The 17,500-nt window shown below is 41.7% G+C and overlaps 3 long non-coding RNA genes and 1 pseudogene across 4 annotated transcripts in view; 2 read left to right on the plus strand and 2 right to left on the minus strand.

Annotated features, from left to right (window-relative positions):
• Positions 1-17,500, plus strand: part of LOC311222753 (netrin receptor UNC5C-like) — a 498,634-nt pseudogene that overhangs the window by 396,276 nt on the left and 84,858 nt on the right. The window lies entirely within an intron of this gene.
• Positions 9,808-10,644, plus strand: LOC311228863. The gene is made up of 2 exons (XR_014619703.1): positions 9,808-9,948; positions 10,174-10,644. It is a non-coding gene; the product is annotated as an uncharacterized lncRNA (long non-coding RNA).
• On the minus strand, positions 10,357-11,038 carry LOC311228856. Its single transcript, XR_014619702.1, has 3 exons — positions 10,919-11,038; positions 10,641-10,789; positions 10,357-10,495 (listed from the first exon to the last, which is right to left on the minus strand). It is a non-coding gene; the product is annotated as an uncharacterized lncRNA (long non-coding RNA).
• Positions 11,798-16,493, minus strand: LOC311228851. The gene is made up of 6 exons (XR_014619701.1): positions 16,378-16,493; positions 12,918-13,146; positions 12,551-12,824; positions 12,269-12,446; positions 12,096-12,172; positions 11,798-11,877 (listed from the first exon to the last, which is right to left on the minus strand). It is a non-coding gene; the product is annotated as an uncharacterized lncRNA (long non-coding RNA).

The following is a 17,500-nucleotide window of genomic DNA, read 5'->3' on the forward strand; positions in this document are numbered from 1 at the left end:
TTCCCACAAATAGCTTTAAAGGTGTATTCATCCCAAATGTTTCTAAAACTTTATTCCACCCAAAGTTAAAATACTACTTCATGTTCAACTCCTAAAGGTATATATGCTTGAATTACATTCAAGTAATCTCATGACTTCCAGCTGGCTATAATGGAGGCGGTGAGCCCTCTAGTGTTCAAACATAAATAAGACACTATTCTAGACTAAATGAATTCTAATATTCTACACACCGGCGCCTAATTGTGCCTTAAACTAAACACAGTTACAAAATATATATATATATATATCGGAGAAGCTACCGACATAATCAAAACACTCATATGGCCCTTACACTGTGTCTACGTACGTGACTTCTATTTTTACTTCTATTTTTTTTACATGCTATACTATTTTATTTCACTTATCTTTTGTCTAGCAATCTCTGGAGCATAACAGAAAGAAGCATTTTGTATAAAAGTATTCTGTACTTCTGTATGACAACTATTAAAGAAACTTGAACTTGAAACTTGATACATGACATACAGATAGACAGTACTGCTACATCTATACATTTATGACATACCAGATTTGCAAATACAGTACTGTTTGTGATACATGGCAGGCATGTTAGACATCGTTTTGCCTCCTGAGCACAGTGATGTACAGGTGCAGCTCAATAAATTAGAATATCGTGGAAAAGTATATATTTAGCTGTATTGATGCAGTAATTTGTGCAAAAGGAGCCCCAACCGCGTGAATACTTTCGGTAAGCAACAAGCCCTTCCGCGTTGCTCTGATTGGCCGAGCGTGCGCATGCACATGAGCCGCAACAAGCCCCTCAGCCAGGCAGCAATACTAAGGTCCGCTTAATGCAATTTATACAAATGGAAGTATTGATTTCGCCGTAACGAATCATTAAAAAAATATACCGTTAACTGGAATATGTTGTTTCTTTACACATATGTTGGATTATGTAATTGGTTTGTCATGACAAACCAATAAAAAAGACAAACCAATTACATAATCCAACATATGTGTAAAGAAACAACATATTTCAGTAACTTTTTCTGATCAGTTAGGAGTTGTTTAGAAACAGTGTAAATAATAACAATCAAATAGCACACAAGCTAACACTACTACTACAAGCACAACACATAAACAAGCACATCATTTGTGATCAACTGTAATCCTCATTGTGCAGGTGTTCTCAGTGAGCATGGTGAGGTTATGTGCACACATTCAGATTGTCTTGTCCTTTCATGGTGCTGGTCCTCAAAAAAATTGCAGTTACTTTGTTGGGCAAAAAGAGCAATAGACTTAAGCTAAATTCAGGCAGCCAACCACGTTCAATGGCTGCCGATATCCTCCACCCTAAAAAGGTGCAGGATCACAGAGCCTGAAGAAGAGTGGAGCAGGAGACCAAACACACCCAGGACAGGATGACCACAGTCAGCAGATGAGGGATGGAGCAGGAGAGATGAGGAATGAGATAGGACTAAACAGACCAGTAAGTAGTGATTCCGGGCCCCCTGGGAGACATGCCAAGGAAAGAGAAAAAGTAAAGCATTGTTAGTTAGTATTGTGGCTAGGCCTGCCGCGATAAGCAATAAATCGATTAATTGCCGCGATAATTAAAATGAATGCAATGATTTTGACGGGCGCGATTAATTGCTATTTGCGCGTTTGTTTTAATGAGGCGGAACCAGTGCCCCTTGTCAGTCACTCTCCGTGTGGGTTGGCCGCTGGCGTTACTACAGAGCACTACGGAGCTCCGTGGGGCAGTAGCAACGCCACATATTTAGCTTACCTACATTTCTCAATAGTGTTGCTCCTTTTAACCAAGTAGCGTTATTTGTAGTGTAACGTTAGAATAACACAGAATAACGTTAATACAATTACATGCATCATTGTTTACAATGAACGGGTGGGGCTAGTCAAAGCACTGGAGACGGGGACAAGTTAAACATGAATTAATTTATTATAACGGGTCGTTTTCGAGTCGTGCTGCAGTGCCTACGCACCACAGCTATTCTATTATATACGGCTTTGACGCGTCCTCCTCATCGTTGATTGCCTGTAGTAGCTGCATCTAACGTTAGTAGCTAACGTTAAAACTAAAAAACACAACCAGACGAGACAAGTTGTCGGCTAGGATAATTGCAACATTACTTCCGGTCCGGTCGGTGGGCTTCAAAATAAAAGTCTTAAACCGGAAAAGACGGAGCGGTGGGCTTCAAAATAAAAGTTTTGGGAAATAAATTTCTCAAATTTTTTTTTAACCGGTCGCAATAATATCGCTTATCGCGATATTTTCGGGGGCAATTAATCGCCCAGCAAAATTTGTTATCGTGGCAGGCCTAATTGTGGCTATATGATGCTAATTATGTGAGTTAGTCAACTGGCCTACTAGAAGGCCTTTTATATGAGATCAAGTCAAGTCAAGTCAAGAGTTTTATTTGTCACGGCATACGGATATACAATGAAATGCGGTGGTCTTGCCCGCAACGATGTGCAATTGGTACAACATATAATAGAATCCAATACAAAAAAATGTGTGCAATAAAATTGTGCAATAACAGGTAGCAGGTAACAATACATTTGTGCAATAACGGGTAACAGTTAACAGTTAACAGTAGTAGTAATAGTAGTGCAATACACTGTTACTGTTGCTAATACTAATTTAAATTGGCCTTTCCTTTTGGCAATATATTTGGTATTTGGTATGGTCAAATATTCAGTATACTCAAGTCCCATTATGGAATATGGGTTTATTTCTGTGGCCACTACTGATGACCATTTTGTATAATGCGTCATTGACAGCAACATCATGTGAAAATGTGCCCCATTGCATTGGAGCCTGGTGAGAGGATACAACATAGTGCTATGTGTCTAAGTACTAAAGCGATCAGTGAAATCTTGGCCTGTACAGCAATATCAGAACCTGAACCAATCCCAGCTACTCACATAACCTAGTTTTAGGTAGAAGCATAAATGTCATAACCTGGCAGATCTCAAAACAAACTGGTCAGACTACTGCTTGACCTTACTCCTAGAACCCACCTCACCCCTGCCCACTTTGACAACCTAGGATGGCTTAGAGTAGACGACAGAGTACAGCAACTTGCAATGGGCCTGGTCAACAAGATACACTATACGACTAAGGTACCCATGTACATGTCAAAATACTTCCCAAAGGTCAGTGAATACCACGATCACAACACCAGAGGGAGCTCCACAAATCATGTTAAACCCAGATTCGGCTCAAACAAGGGACTAAACACGGTTCGCAATTATGCCACATCGATGTGGAACGCCCTACCCAAAGCTGTAAAGCAGGGGTCAGCAACCTTAGGCACGAGTGCCACCATTGGTACACATTATCTAAACCAACATGGCACACTAGCAAATGTGTAAGAGGAACCTTTTTGGAAATGTTGAGTTACCTCCCCATGCAGTTACCTCTTTCACAGCCATTGGCAGTTGCACAGCCTGTTATTTATGGTACTGTAGGTTGACTGATATACCAGGGATATTTCATGGTCAGAGCCAATGAGAAGGGTCAGTCTGTTGTTGTTTGCCGAACATTGAGTGTTAAACGCCATTTTGAGACCAAACATGAGAACTTTAAAGGATGAGGCAGACAAGGCTGAATGTGTCCAGGTATGGCAAGCAAGCATCTCATAAAGACGGCAGCATTCTCTTATATATTTATGAGAGGAAAATGGTTATTAAAACTATTGCTATGCACGTTGCCTATATGGATGGAATAGAATTACAGATCTGTTGGAGATTTACATTGTGATGTGGTGTCATAATTAACCTTAACATTGATATGGCACACTGGTTAACAAGAACATTTTAAAATGGCACTTTGTATCAAAAAGGTTGCTGATCCCTGCTGTAAAGGAATGTGAATCACTACCCACTTTCAAAACCACTCTCAAAGAGCAACTACGGGAGACTGCAATTCGAAACTGGACCCTGTAAATGTCCTAACCCAACCCCCTCCAATGTACAGTAAATGACCAAGTATGGTTTCGTCAATATTCCAATGTACAGTTTTGCTTGTACAGTTGTACAGTGTACTTAGTATAATAGTAGTAGTAAAGTATAATTTCTGGGTACTTTTTACACCCCTGTTTATGATGAATTGAAAATGGGGGACCCTGATGTAAACAAGACAAACGTCTTTCTCTGGTCTGCATCCCCTTAACAATTGCATGTATTGAGCTGTTTTGATTGATTGATTGAAAACTTTATTAACAGATTGCAGAATGGGTACAATATAGTACAGCTCAATACACACAATTGTTAAGGGGATGCAGACCAGAGAAATACTTTCGTCTTGTTTACATCAGGGTCCCCCATTTTCAATTCATCAGGACAGACATACATGACATACAGATAGACAGTACTGCTACATCTATGTACTGTACTGTACCCATTCTGCAATCTGTTAATAAAGTTTTCAATCAATCAAACACAACTACTGTACATAACGTTAAATAGACCGTGGACGACGTACCCCCCCCCCCCCCCGCACACAACCTACAGCATAACTTCCCACAGTAACGTTAACCAAATACTGTGGGCGACGCAGCCCCCCGCCCCCCTCCCACATACAACCTACAGCATAACTTTTATATCAGTATAATACAACTCTCAAAGCCAACGTAGAGTTTGTGCACTACTGTACATTTTAACTAGCACTTACCAGCCTCGGGACTCGGCAGTTCTGTTGTACAATGTGGTAGAAAAGATCGCTCCTGTGAATTGAAAAGCAAGCCCCGCCCCCAGCCTAGTGAATGAGAAAAGCCTGCCCCTAGTGGAGCAGGACAGTCCCTACACAGTACACTACACAAAATGATCACATCACTGTGATCCAATGTCCTGACTCCTGCTACATCACTGTCCTGCTACAGTACATCACTGTGATCCAATGTCCTGACTCCTGCTACATCACTGTCCTGCTACAGTACATCACTGTGATCCACTGTCCTGCTACTGTTGCATCACTGTCCTGCACAGTATGATGAATTGAAAATGGGGGACCCTGATGTAAACAAGACAAACGTCTTTCTCTGGTCTGCATCCCCTTAACAATTGTATGTATTGAGCTGTTTTGATTGATTGATTGAAAACTTTATTAACAGATTGCAGAATGGGTACAATACAGTACAGCTCAATACACACAATTGTTAAGGGGATGCAGACCAGAGAAAGACTTTCGTCTTGTTTACATCAGGGTCCCCATACATGACATACAGATAGACAGTAGGCCTACTGCTACATCTATGTACTGTACTGTACCCATTCTGCAATCCGTTAATAAAGTTTTCAATCAATTCAATCAATCAAACATGTATATATTCCCTCCCCGCCGTATGTATATTTCTCTCCCACCCACCCACCCCCTCCTAATGTACAGTCCCCTCCCCATCATATGTATATACTCTGTCAGGATCTAGGGGTAACAGTACTGTATATTTGAATACCGGTTATGTCACAATTTACAAATGTATCAGTACTAAATACCTATATGTCCCTAATACCCTATGCCATAAATGTCATGTATGTTGTGTATGTCATAAATGTCTATATGAATTGACCTGTCTTTCTCAGGTCTGCATCCCCTTAACAATTGTATGTATTGAGCCGTACTGTATTGTACCCATTCTGCAATCTGTTAAATAAAGTTTTCATTCATTCATTCATTCATTCACAACTCTCAAAGCCAACGTAGAGTAGAAAAGATCGCTCCTGTGAATTAGAAAAGCCAGCCCCGCCCCCAGCCTAGTGAATGAGAAAAGCCTGCCCCTAGTGGAGCAGGACAGTCCCTACACAGTACAGTACACAAAATGATCTAACTCCTACTGCTATTTTTGCTTTATTTCACCTCTCTGTGAGGGATAGCTGTCAATCCCTGTTCCATGTGGTTAATTGCCTCATGGGTCGGCAGGTGTGTGGGCTTGATTGCACCTGATGAAGTACAGCTGTGCCTATGGCCATGTGGAGTCTATTTAAGTTTGGAGATTGCAGTGTCAACTGCTTTTTCATTTTCCTTGTGCTGGCTATACTTTTGGTCAGGCTTCTTATATTTAAGTGTAGTGCTGCCCTATTCAGCATTTAGCCTTCTTTTGTAGCTATACTCGTTTTCGTCTACTGGCTTAGTTTACACTTTATTTTATAAAGGCTGAGTCCCTTATGGTAGTGTTTTCTTTTGTTCTTTTGGAACTGCCCTTTGCACATAAACTCCCTTGGTGGAGGTTTATTGTTTTATGTTTGCAATATAAACTCTGTTTTTAGGAGTTGCCTTTGTGGCTTATTTATTTTCTCTACAATACCTCTTTAATGAGTGTCGTCCTGTTTTTTTGGACATTACTTATTTTCTTGAATACTCACTTTGAGGCTTCCACCTGTAAAGGTTGTTTTGTGTTGTTATTTTTCCCCTTCTCCTAAAACGTCTGCATAAGCAGTTAGCGGTTATCTGTTTTACGTAAAACTTTAAGAATCCCTATTATCTGCTCATGACCCACACACACACCCACAGCCCTCACAAATGTACCTGACAAACTGAACTGTTTGTATTACGGTCATATTCCAACTTAACTGAATGCACATGTGTGTGTGGACTACTGTACTATTACAGGTATTGAAATGAACAATGCAACTTCCTTATACAAAAAAAAATATTATATTTTTTTAATAAAAAATTATATATCGATTCTTGGTGTCCCTGTATCGATACAGTATAGCCACGCAAAGTATCGTGATACTACTATGTATACATTTTTCCCCCACCCCTACCAGCCACCCATCCATCCATCCATCCATCCATCCATCCATCCATCCATCCATCCATCCATCCATCCATCCATTCATCCATCCATCCATCCATCCATCCATCCATCCATCCATCCATCCAACCAACCAAAATAACAACCAACCAACCACCCATCAATTAAGGCCTCTGCATGCTACATAAACTGCAACGCAACTGCAACACAACATCAGCACGACTTCAACGCAACATGTTGCAGAGGGTGTTGTAGAGTGTGTTGTGAGGATGTTGCGTACCTCTCCCCAAAATCTAATCTGAACAACCCTGCGTTGATGTTGCGTAGCAGTGATTGGTTGGTTAGCTAATGGGGGCGGGGCTGTCATAGAATAATATTGGTCCCGCAGCGAGGTTGGTTTGTCATGTCAATAAAAAATCGCGAATTAACCGGTGGTTATCTAGTATAGCCCTAGTTATGTACATTTCAACAAAGTGGAGCCGCAGGGGACTTCCATAACATACGCCTTCAAATCATCTTACCTTGACGATTAAAAGCCTCCACAATTTAGTAAATAGTATCCCCATGGCATGGTGTTGAGCCGTAGCCAGCAAGCTATGCTATCAATATTAGCTAAATAATTAGCGTCACATAGCTGGCCTTTTTCTGAAAACCCAAGCACATATTGTTCCATAGCATACGCCTTCAGTTGATCATGACAAATCCTCTCTTACCTTGACGATTAAAAATCCTCCATAATTTAGTAAATAAAGCTGTAGCCAGTCAGCTAGCATTGATGCTATTCAAAATGCTATCCACATTAGCTACATAGCTAACCAACTAAATACAATGGTATCCTGAGGTAACGTTAAATACAACGTTTGCTAGTCGAAATGACTGGACACACACAGGGACAAGTTAAACATCAATCAATTAATTTATTCCAACAGGTAGTTTGAGCTGCATGTGAGCCGAGGTCTTTCTCTCCTCTCCATTGGAAACTAATGACGTTACATTAGCTCGAAAAAACACACCGGCCGACAAAAGTTAAGCTGCTAGCAACAGACACTATAATACTTCCGGTCGGGGGATTTCAAAATAAAAGCGCGACGTCTAAAAGCACCGTAAATACGTTTATTTTGTACATTATCTAACGTTAACACGAACCTAAACTAACTTTAGATTAGTTTAGGTTCGTGTTAACGTTAGATAATGTACAAAATAAACATATTTACGGTGCTTTTAGACGTTGCGCTTTTATTTGGAAACCCCCCGACCGGAAGTATAAATGATGCTTCTTTTTCTGCTTGTTATCAATGGGTTGGTTGAGAAGGGAAGTTTCATCTATCTAGGGAACCTAGCTACATCCGGGGTACAATGTTGCATAGGCTGCACATCGATGTTGCAGAAGCATAAAGGCAGAGTGTCTGCAACACTGTTGCATTGTCGATGTTGTGTTGCAGTTGCTTTGCAGTTTCTGTAGCATGCAGAGGCCTTAAAGGTGTCATGCAGTGCTATTCCTAGCACTATTTGGGCAACTTTACACACTTCCTGTGAGTTTATGTAACACATGTGTAATTTTTATTCCAAAAATAATCATTGTTTTATATTTCTAATCTTGTACTCAAAACCAGCATTTTTCAGCCTCATGAAATCAGGCTATTATTTGGCTTGGCTCCACCCACACTTTGAGTGACAGCCACCCACCAAATAGCTCCGCCCATCTCCCCGTCATTCCATCCAGGTAGAGGTCTGAGGTCTTAGGTTTCAGGTTTTTATTTCGACACGCAAAAACATATACCGATTTTACTAACTAATACAACATGGCTGTACATTATGTTTGGGATCCAGAGAGCGACCCACAGTTTGATCCCGAAGAAGAAGAAGAAGGCGATTTGCTACAGCGAGGCTTACATTACATCGTTTCCGATTGGTAAGTTGATTAATTGCACTATTAGTTACTTACTGTTATATAATAGTTGTGTACTTCTGTCGCACGCGGCCCGTCGAAAACACACACTCACTAACGTTAGATTGTACTGACACTAACCCCCAAACAACAGCGATCGAGGCTTACGTTACATCGTTTCCGATTGGTAAGTTGATTAATTGCACTATTAGTTACTTACTGTTATATAATAGTTGTGTACTTCTGTCGCGCGCGGCCCGTCGAAAACACACACTCACTAACGTTAGATTGTACTGACACTAACCCCCAAACAACAGCGATCGAGGCTTACGTTACATCGTTTCCGATTGGTAAGTTGATTAATTGCACTATTAGTTACTTACTGTTATATAATAGTTGTGTACTTCTGTCGCGCGCGGCCCGTCGAAAACACACACTCTGTCCCGATGAGAGTCTCTGCTCGGAGACTGTTGCTTCTGTGAACAGTGTGACTGAAAGATAAAGATGATTGACTGTTGCTTCTGTGAACAGTGTGACTGAAAGATAAAGATGACTGACTGTTGCTTCTGTGAACAGTGTGACTGAAAGATAAAGATGATTGACTGTTGCTTCTGTGAACAGTGTGACTGAAAGATAAAGATGACTGACTGTTGCTTCTGTGAACAGTGTGACTGAAAGATAAAGATGATTGACTGTTGCTTCTGTGAACAGTGTGACTGAAAGATAAAGATGATTGACTGTTGCTTCTGTGAACAGTGTGACTGAAAGATAAAGATGACTGACTGTTGCTTCTGTGAACAGTGTGACTGAAAGATAAAGATGATTGACTGTTGCTTCTGTGAACAGTGTGACTGATTGTACTGACTGACACTAACTGTACTTGACGATTGAAATTGGGGGACCCTGATGTAAACAAGACGAAAGTCTTTCTCTGGCCTCCATTGATTGATAATTTCATTCACCCTCAAATCTACTAGGTGCACGTGCGGAAATTGTGAACGGATGCCAACAGAGACTGAGAATGTATGCTGCATGGAAGTTCCACAGGTAAAGTAGTAACACAAACTTGCATCTTGGTAGCACTGAAAACCATGCATATGGCTAACGATTTAATTTTCTATATATATAGGTCAGACGTCGAATTAACCAGGAACCAACTGGACTACTGTGCATGGTTGATCATCCGGGATTGGATCCAGTGTGCTTCAACCCCTATACCATCCAAATGGCAACTAATATCTACAAGGCAGATTTTGGCCGGATACCAGAAAGCGGAATCAATAAGTAAATAATATTTATTACAGATTTATATATTTTTTTACAGGTGTTTCTCCATCTTGCATCTCTCAGACTATACTAATCTTTCTTGCAAACACAATCTAATCCTTATTGCACATCACATATAATCAATGCTTGCTACTGTCCAATGACATGACATGACAAATGGTTATTTCCCAGCTTTTTTTTTTATTTTATTTGTGCATAAATATAATACTTGATTTTCTTCAGCCGTTTCAGATATATCGCGTACAGATGCTTTGTCGCGTGGTGCTTCGGCTACTTAGGCCGCAGAGTGAGGGTAGTAATCCCATCCTGTGTCGTGGTTCGAATCCGCACAGAATTTCCGGATGTTGATGGTGTCTATACTGGCTTCAGACCGGTACAGGATTGAATCGTGACACATAGCCGGCTACCGCTTCTTCCATGGAAGGCCTGTCGAACTGTGCGCACAAAGGTTCTGGGATGGCAATCGCCTCTACCACCTGGATATATTGTTGGGGGTCACGAACGACGGAGTCAAACAGGAGCGCCATCAGCTGGTTGACATAGTCTGTAAATGAGAAATTGTTATTTGTTTTGTCATGTTAAAAAGGTTATTATTTATTCAATTTATTGTATTCCACTGTAAGTGGAAATATTTTTCTATTTATATAGGTCATGTGTGTGCAATAATAAATGTTGATATTTTTACTTACTGAATGTCGCTGGGATTTTCCTTGGTTTTATTGTGTGTCCACCTTTTTTGGCCTTTGGAAAACTCATCTTGTACGCCGGCTCTCCAGAAGCGTTTATGGCTTGCTGGCGATTTGAGTTTTCATTGAAATGCATGGCAGCTAGGTATAGTCTGAAAGGAAAATTTCAATAAGCACAAGCAATATATTTGTAGTTGATCTGAGGTTATCTAATGCAACATAATGAGTTATTTGACAAATCAGGAGTCCATAATTAGTCATTTGTACACAATATAAAATACCTGCAAAGCATTCCTATGTACGAAAAAACCACGTTTTTTGGGGCAAAACGTAAAATCACACTGTGATAGGACTCCAATGAAGACGTTTGATGGTGTGGACTCAATTTGGCGACATCTTTGATGATCCTTGTGTTTAGCAAAACCTTCTCGAGCTGGTGGGCCGGTTTTGAGTCTAAAGTAAAAAAGAAATTGCATTCAGATATTTCATTAGAGTATATTACAGTAGATTAGAATTATTCAAGCAAGTATACATTTGAAAATCACACCAATCTAGAATGAGGACATAAATAAATATTTTGAGTATATATTCATGATGAAAGACAGACAGACATACCAGGTTTAACCCACTTGCTACTATCTCTTGATACACGGTCAGCATGAAGACAACGCGGATAGAGTGGTTCTTCGTCGTGTTCATGTACATTCATCATGTGATTGAGACATGACTTCCACCTAGCAACCCTCTCATCGGCAGACTTCGACGTGGCAGCTGTCCAGTAGAGGTGGTTTGAAATGTGCAGGCGCCACTTTTTTATGACCTTGCAGTCTTTCGCCTGTGCAATTTTGTCAAGCTTCTTAGACAGACCTTGAATTACATAACATAACATAACATTACATAACAGTCGTATGACATACATGACATACAGATAGACAGTACTGCTACATCTACATTTTTTGACATACCAGATTTGCAATTACAGTACTGGTTGGGTGGGTGGGGGGGGGGGGGGGGTTGGTAGGAGGGGTGGAATTGAATGTGGGATGCGTTTCGACATACCTTTGGCCACGTGCCACACATCGTAGAAGTGTTTGATGTCGTGATCTCTCAGGTACTTTTGGATCTGCGGGTGACGGTCTGTGACAATACAGTCCAAGGTCACGGATTTGGCGTCCAGAAGAGCGAGGCTTCTCCTCAAGCCCTCCAGTTCCATATGGTAGCTGCCTCCCACCTCATTGCTCTGGAACAAGGAAGGGAATAGCCTTTTCAAAATTCCACAATTAACATTTCCTAACCCCCGCTCACACACACAGCCAGCCAGACCACTTCACACCCCGCTCACACACACAGCCAGCCAGACCACTTCACACCTACAGCGATTCAAGATTCAAGACCGAGAGCTTTGTGTTCGTTTGAGCACAATGAAGGGTGCAGTGTCTCTTCAGACTTGTTAATTACCTGAATTAGTTGGACGTCTATGACATGATTGGTGGCGAGTTCCATCACAGAGTAACTTCCGTACTTAGCACTGTGGCCTGTTGAAAATAATAATAACAATTTCAATCAATGTAGTGCAATATTAAAAATGTATTCATAAAGTAGGAATTTGTCATTGGGGAGCTTTTTCTAACCTGGACTATCGGCTCGCATGTCACCGCCGATTATCACGCTTTCTTTCTCGCTTAATCTGGCGAGGGTAACGTCTTGGTCCTTGGTCCACAAACTTAGAACAGCAGGTTCCAAGAACTTCTTGGCGTGTACCCGAAACGCTCTGTACTTTATTGTGGAGACGTGTAACGCATTTAGGACCTAAAAGAATAAATGAATAACGCTTTGTTAATATGCACGTGTGAATCACAAACAAAAACATAATGTATATCTGACTTGTCAATCAAATCAATCAAATCAAATACCTTCTCCATTTGGGTGAAAGATGAGCCAGTAAAAAAAACTGCTGCAGAAAGCTGAATATTTCCAGCTGGTGTGCTGCCGATGAGAGGCTGACTCGCCCATTTACGGCTATATTTACAACCGGGGCAAACTTGGGAGACAGCCAAGAAGGTCCCTCGCGTAGTTTTGGTGATATGACATTGAGCATCGCACACCGGACACTGTTGAAATAATTCCAGTAGACTGTCTTCGTAAACGATGTATTTCTGGACCTCATAGATTGGTTTTGACGGTTCCCTGCTTGAGAAAAACACAAATAAATAACACGGCACAACTATATAGCTTTTGTATTTTTACGGGCCATGGAGATGTTTGTAACAACTAACTTACGCTAGAATCGAGGGCTCGCTAATCAAAGAGTCAATGTTGAAAGTGGAATCCTGCGGCTCTGGAACATCGATCGAGCTGTCGGTCACTCCATCGTCATCAGACTCCAGTCGTGGTCTTTTACTGGGTCTAAACCCCTTCACAGGTGTTGACGTGGATGGTCCCTGTTGATTAGACCAGTATCCAGTATTTTGTGTCCCCACCGAGAGCGACACGACTTTCGCCTGAACACCTATTTACAAAACATAGTTTAGTCAAACAAGGGATTTATTGATAACTTTGCTCACTCACTCACTCACTCACTCACTCACACACTCACACATTGTGACCTGCTCTGGCGTAACAGCAACATGGTCACCACACTAGAGCTAGCATTGTGACCTGTGTAACACCAACATGGTCACCACACTAGAGCTAGCATTGTGACCTGGTGTAACACCAACATGGTCACCACAATAGAGCTAGCATTGTGACCTGTGTAACACCAACATGGTCACCACACTAGAGCTAGCATTGTGACCTGGTGTAACAGCAACATGGTCACCACAATAGAGCTAGCATTGTGACCTGTGTAACACCAACATGGTCACCACACTAGAGCTAGCATTGTGACCTGGTGTAACACCAACATGGTCACCACACTAGAGCTAGCATTGTGACCTGGTGTAACACCAACATGGTCACCACACTAGAGCTAGCATTGTGACCTGGTGTAACAGCAACATGGTCACCACAATAGAGCTAGCATTGTGACCTGTGTAACACCAACATGGTCACCACACTAGAGCTAGCATTGTGACCTGGTGTAACACCAACATGGTCACCACACTAGAGCTAGCATTGTGACCTGGTGTAACAGCAACATGGTCACCACACTAGAGCTAGCATTGTGACCTGTGTAACACCAACATGGTCACCACACTAGAGCTAGCATTGTGACCTGGTGTAACAGCAACATGGTCACCACACTAGAGCTAGCATTGTGACCTGTGTAACACCAACATGGTCACCACACTAGAGCTAGCATTGTGACCTGGTGTAACACCAACATGGTCACCACACTAGAGCTAGCATTGTGACCTGGTGTAACAGCAACATGGTCACCACACTAGAGCTAGCATTGTGACCTGTGTACAGTGTTGGGAAAGTTCACTTTCTACATGAACTAGTTCAGTTCACAGTTCACAATTTTTAAAATGAACTAGTTCAGTTCATAGTTCATAATTCAAAATGTTGAACTAAAGTTCATGGTTTCAAAAATGAACTAATTTAGTTATTTTTAGTTCTTTTTTTATATATATATTTTTTTTATATAGATTTTTCACATACAGTTACTTACATTACAAAAACACACATTGGGACAATGGAGGGGGGGGTCCTCCAGTTCATCTCTATGCCATCATCCACACCATAAGCAAGCAAAAACAAAACAAAAAGAAAAACAAGCAAAAAAGGAAAAGCAAACCAAGACAGGCACTGTACAGTATTGCACTTGCCTCGAGCCCATTCACATGTAGACATATATTTATTTTTTCCTATCCTAGGTCTGTCCATACAATGGGGCACTGGGCCTTTAGAAGGATCCGAGAAATTGCAGCAGGAAAATAGTCTAATAGTGGGGCCCACACCTCCTGAAAGGAAGCGTTGTTGCCTCTATGCATTTGCACAGTGTCTTTCATGGGGTAGGAGCACACCGAAGATCTCTCTATACCACATTTGTAAAAATGGAGGCTTATCCTTAATCCAGTTTATCAGAATGCATTTCCGGGCCGAAAGTAGAAGTTTATCAAATAGTTTGAATTGTAAAGGGTGTCACCCCTCCTACCCAAGAGATATTGAACGGCCCATTTTGTTAGTTCTTTTTTCAATACGTTGCTGCAAACTATTATTTGTAAAAAATATTGAACCACACAGACAGCAATCAGAATACTGGCATTTCCATAACGCTTTGCCACCGCGCATTCAGTCCACACTGCAGCTTTCATCTCTACAGTATATTTTCAAAAACATGAGGAACAACTTTGCTTGAATTGTCTTTATTATGAAAACTAAAACAGGACGTTTGCATATTCTCAATGTTGCTGTCGACGTTGTCGCGTCGATGTGGGGACTTGCTTCTTCAAACCGGGTGGACAAAGTTTACAGACAAACGTTAGATTGTTTCCGTCTGAGTCAGTACTGACTTTAACGTTAAACTATTTTAAATCCCCAAGCGCCGACATCTAGAGGTAGAGTTCTCTGAGCGAGTGCTGCTCTCGACCTGCTGCTGCGCAGCTCTGGGCTTCTGCTCGCAGACGCAGATTCAGCTGTTGTTGTGATGAGTCTGATGACGTAGCAGGGGGTGTACAGGCGCGTTGCCAGATCGGTTGGTTTTCCACATAATTTTAAAGCCTGTTTACGGTGTGTTTTCACTGGGTTTTCGGCTGAAATACATATGAAATCTGGCACATATTTGAACGCCGTTATAACAGATGCTGAGAATGAACGCACTTTTGAACTCCGTTACACAGCGCTGAGAATGAACGCGTTCTCAATTACGTTCATTTAGCGGATAATCAGTACGTTCAGTTCACGTTCGCCCAAAATACGAACGCGTTCATGAACGATCGTTCATTGAACGCGTTCAGGTACATCACTGCCTGTGTAACACCAACATGGTCACCACACTAGAGCTAGCATTGTGACCTGGTGTAACACCAACATGGTCACCACACTAGAGCTAGCATTGTGACCTGGTGTAACAGCAACATGGTCACCACACTAGAGCTAGCATTGTGACCTGTGTAACACCAACATGGTCACCACACTAGAGCTAGCATTGTGACCTGGTGTAACACCAACATGGTCACCACACTAGAGCTAGCATTGTGACCTGGTGTAACAGCAACATGGTCACCACACTAGAGCTAGCATTGTGACCTGTGTAACACCAACATGGTCACCACACTAGAGCTAGCATTGTGACCTGGTGTAACACCAACATGGTCACCACACTAGAGCTAGCATTGTGACCTGGTGTAACAGCAACATGGTCACCACACTAGAGCTAGCATTGTGACCTGTGTAACACCAACATGGTCACCACACTAGAGCTAGCATTGTGACCTGTGTAACAACAACATGGTCACCACTAGAGCTAGCATTGTGACCTGTGTAACGCCAACATGGGTCACCACACTAGAGCTAAATTTGATTTGCAAATACAGTACTGTTTGTGATACTGAAGGAGTCAAGAAAAGGGAGTATATACATTTGACTGTATATACTGTATATATACTGTATATTGACAACCATACTGGGTAATTTACATTGGAGGTGGGGGGGGGGGGGGGACACTATACAAACAATCCACATTCCTTTACAGCTTTGGGTGAAAGCGGTGGGTGAAGGGGGCCAATCTAAACAATTCTGGGTCACATTATTACACATTATTACATTACATCACACTGAGTTACAAACCTACCTTGACTCTTGACATGCGAACGAAGTGTTTTCATAGAAAGCTGTGTACCAACAGAACGAATCTTTGGGTTGTCTGTCTGGCAACTGAAGTCCCTTGAAGCAGGAGAAAGGCGTACATTGCCGCTGGAACTTGTGGTGGCCTAAGAGTTACCAAATCGTAAATCAATTACAATATAATACAAGCCACTAAATATAACGTTACCTTGTTTACCTCTCACTAGTTGTGTTCTTTTATTTAGAAGTTATGACTAGCTTGCTTCAATAGTTTTCTATAACGTTACTTTATAAAGAGCAGCAGTTACTATAACGTTAGATGGTATTTATGATAACATATCTCACACGACATATCTACTTACTATTTCTTGTGTCGGGTCGCGTATTGAAGGCACAGCTCTTTTGGTTAGCACCAACATGGAGACCACTCCAGCATCAAAAATACCTTGATTGGTGACGTCGTCGGCGGAGAAATGTGCAGTACAAACCCGAGTATTAGACGTTGCAACGGAACTTGGAGGGTCACCAAAAAGGAACTTGTTCCATTGTTGGCGAAGTTCGGCATCAACGGGGAAACTGTGCAAAGACTTCTCGGTAGCTCTGCAACCAGGAACATTACATCTGCGGGGTTTGCTGCTCATCGTGAAATTGAGGCGAGTGACGGCAATTTCTGTTTCCAGGTTGTATCGGCTCCAGGTACCAAGAATGGAGGCGGGCATTAGGTAAAACCACACAGCCAATCACATCACCTTGCGCTATAAACAGCGCCCCGTGACGTTGCCCAGCTCGTCAAATCAACATGACCTGATTTACTAGAGGCAAATAGGGGATGGGCTGTAGCTGAGGAATTCGTCAATATAGTATTTAGGCCCAAAAACACATTGATACGAACTCCTATTACTATAATACAATGCTAGAGACTGAAAAATGACATTTATAACGCATAGCCCCTTTAAGTCCACCCATGAGCACCTGGCCTCAGCAGTGAAGGCCATATCTCCCCACAGTAATGGTACATGGAGTGTGATGCTGGTCCATGGATCTAGTCCTTGGTTCTTTGATGCTGGTGAGGATGATGGAAAAGCCAGCAGTCATAGAGGGAATGGATCCAGGAAAAATGAAAGCTTATC

This window comes from Notolepis coatsorum, assembly GCF_963971535.1.
Source record: "Notolepis coatsorum genome assembly, chromosome: 1".
NCBI lineage: Eukaryota > Metazoa > Chordata > Actinopteri > Aulopiformes > Paralepididae > Notolepis > Notolepis coatsorum.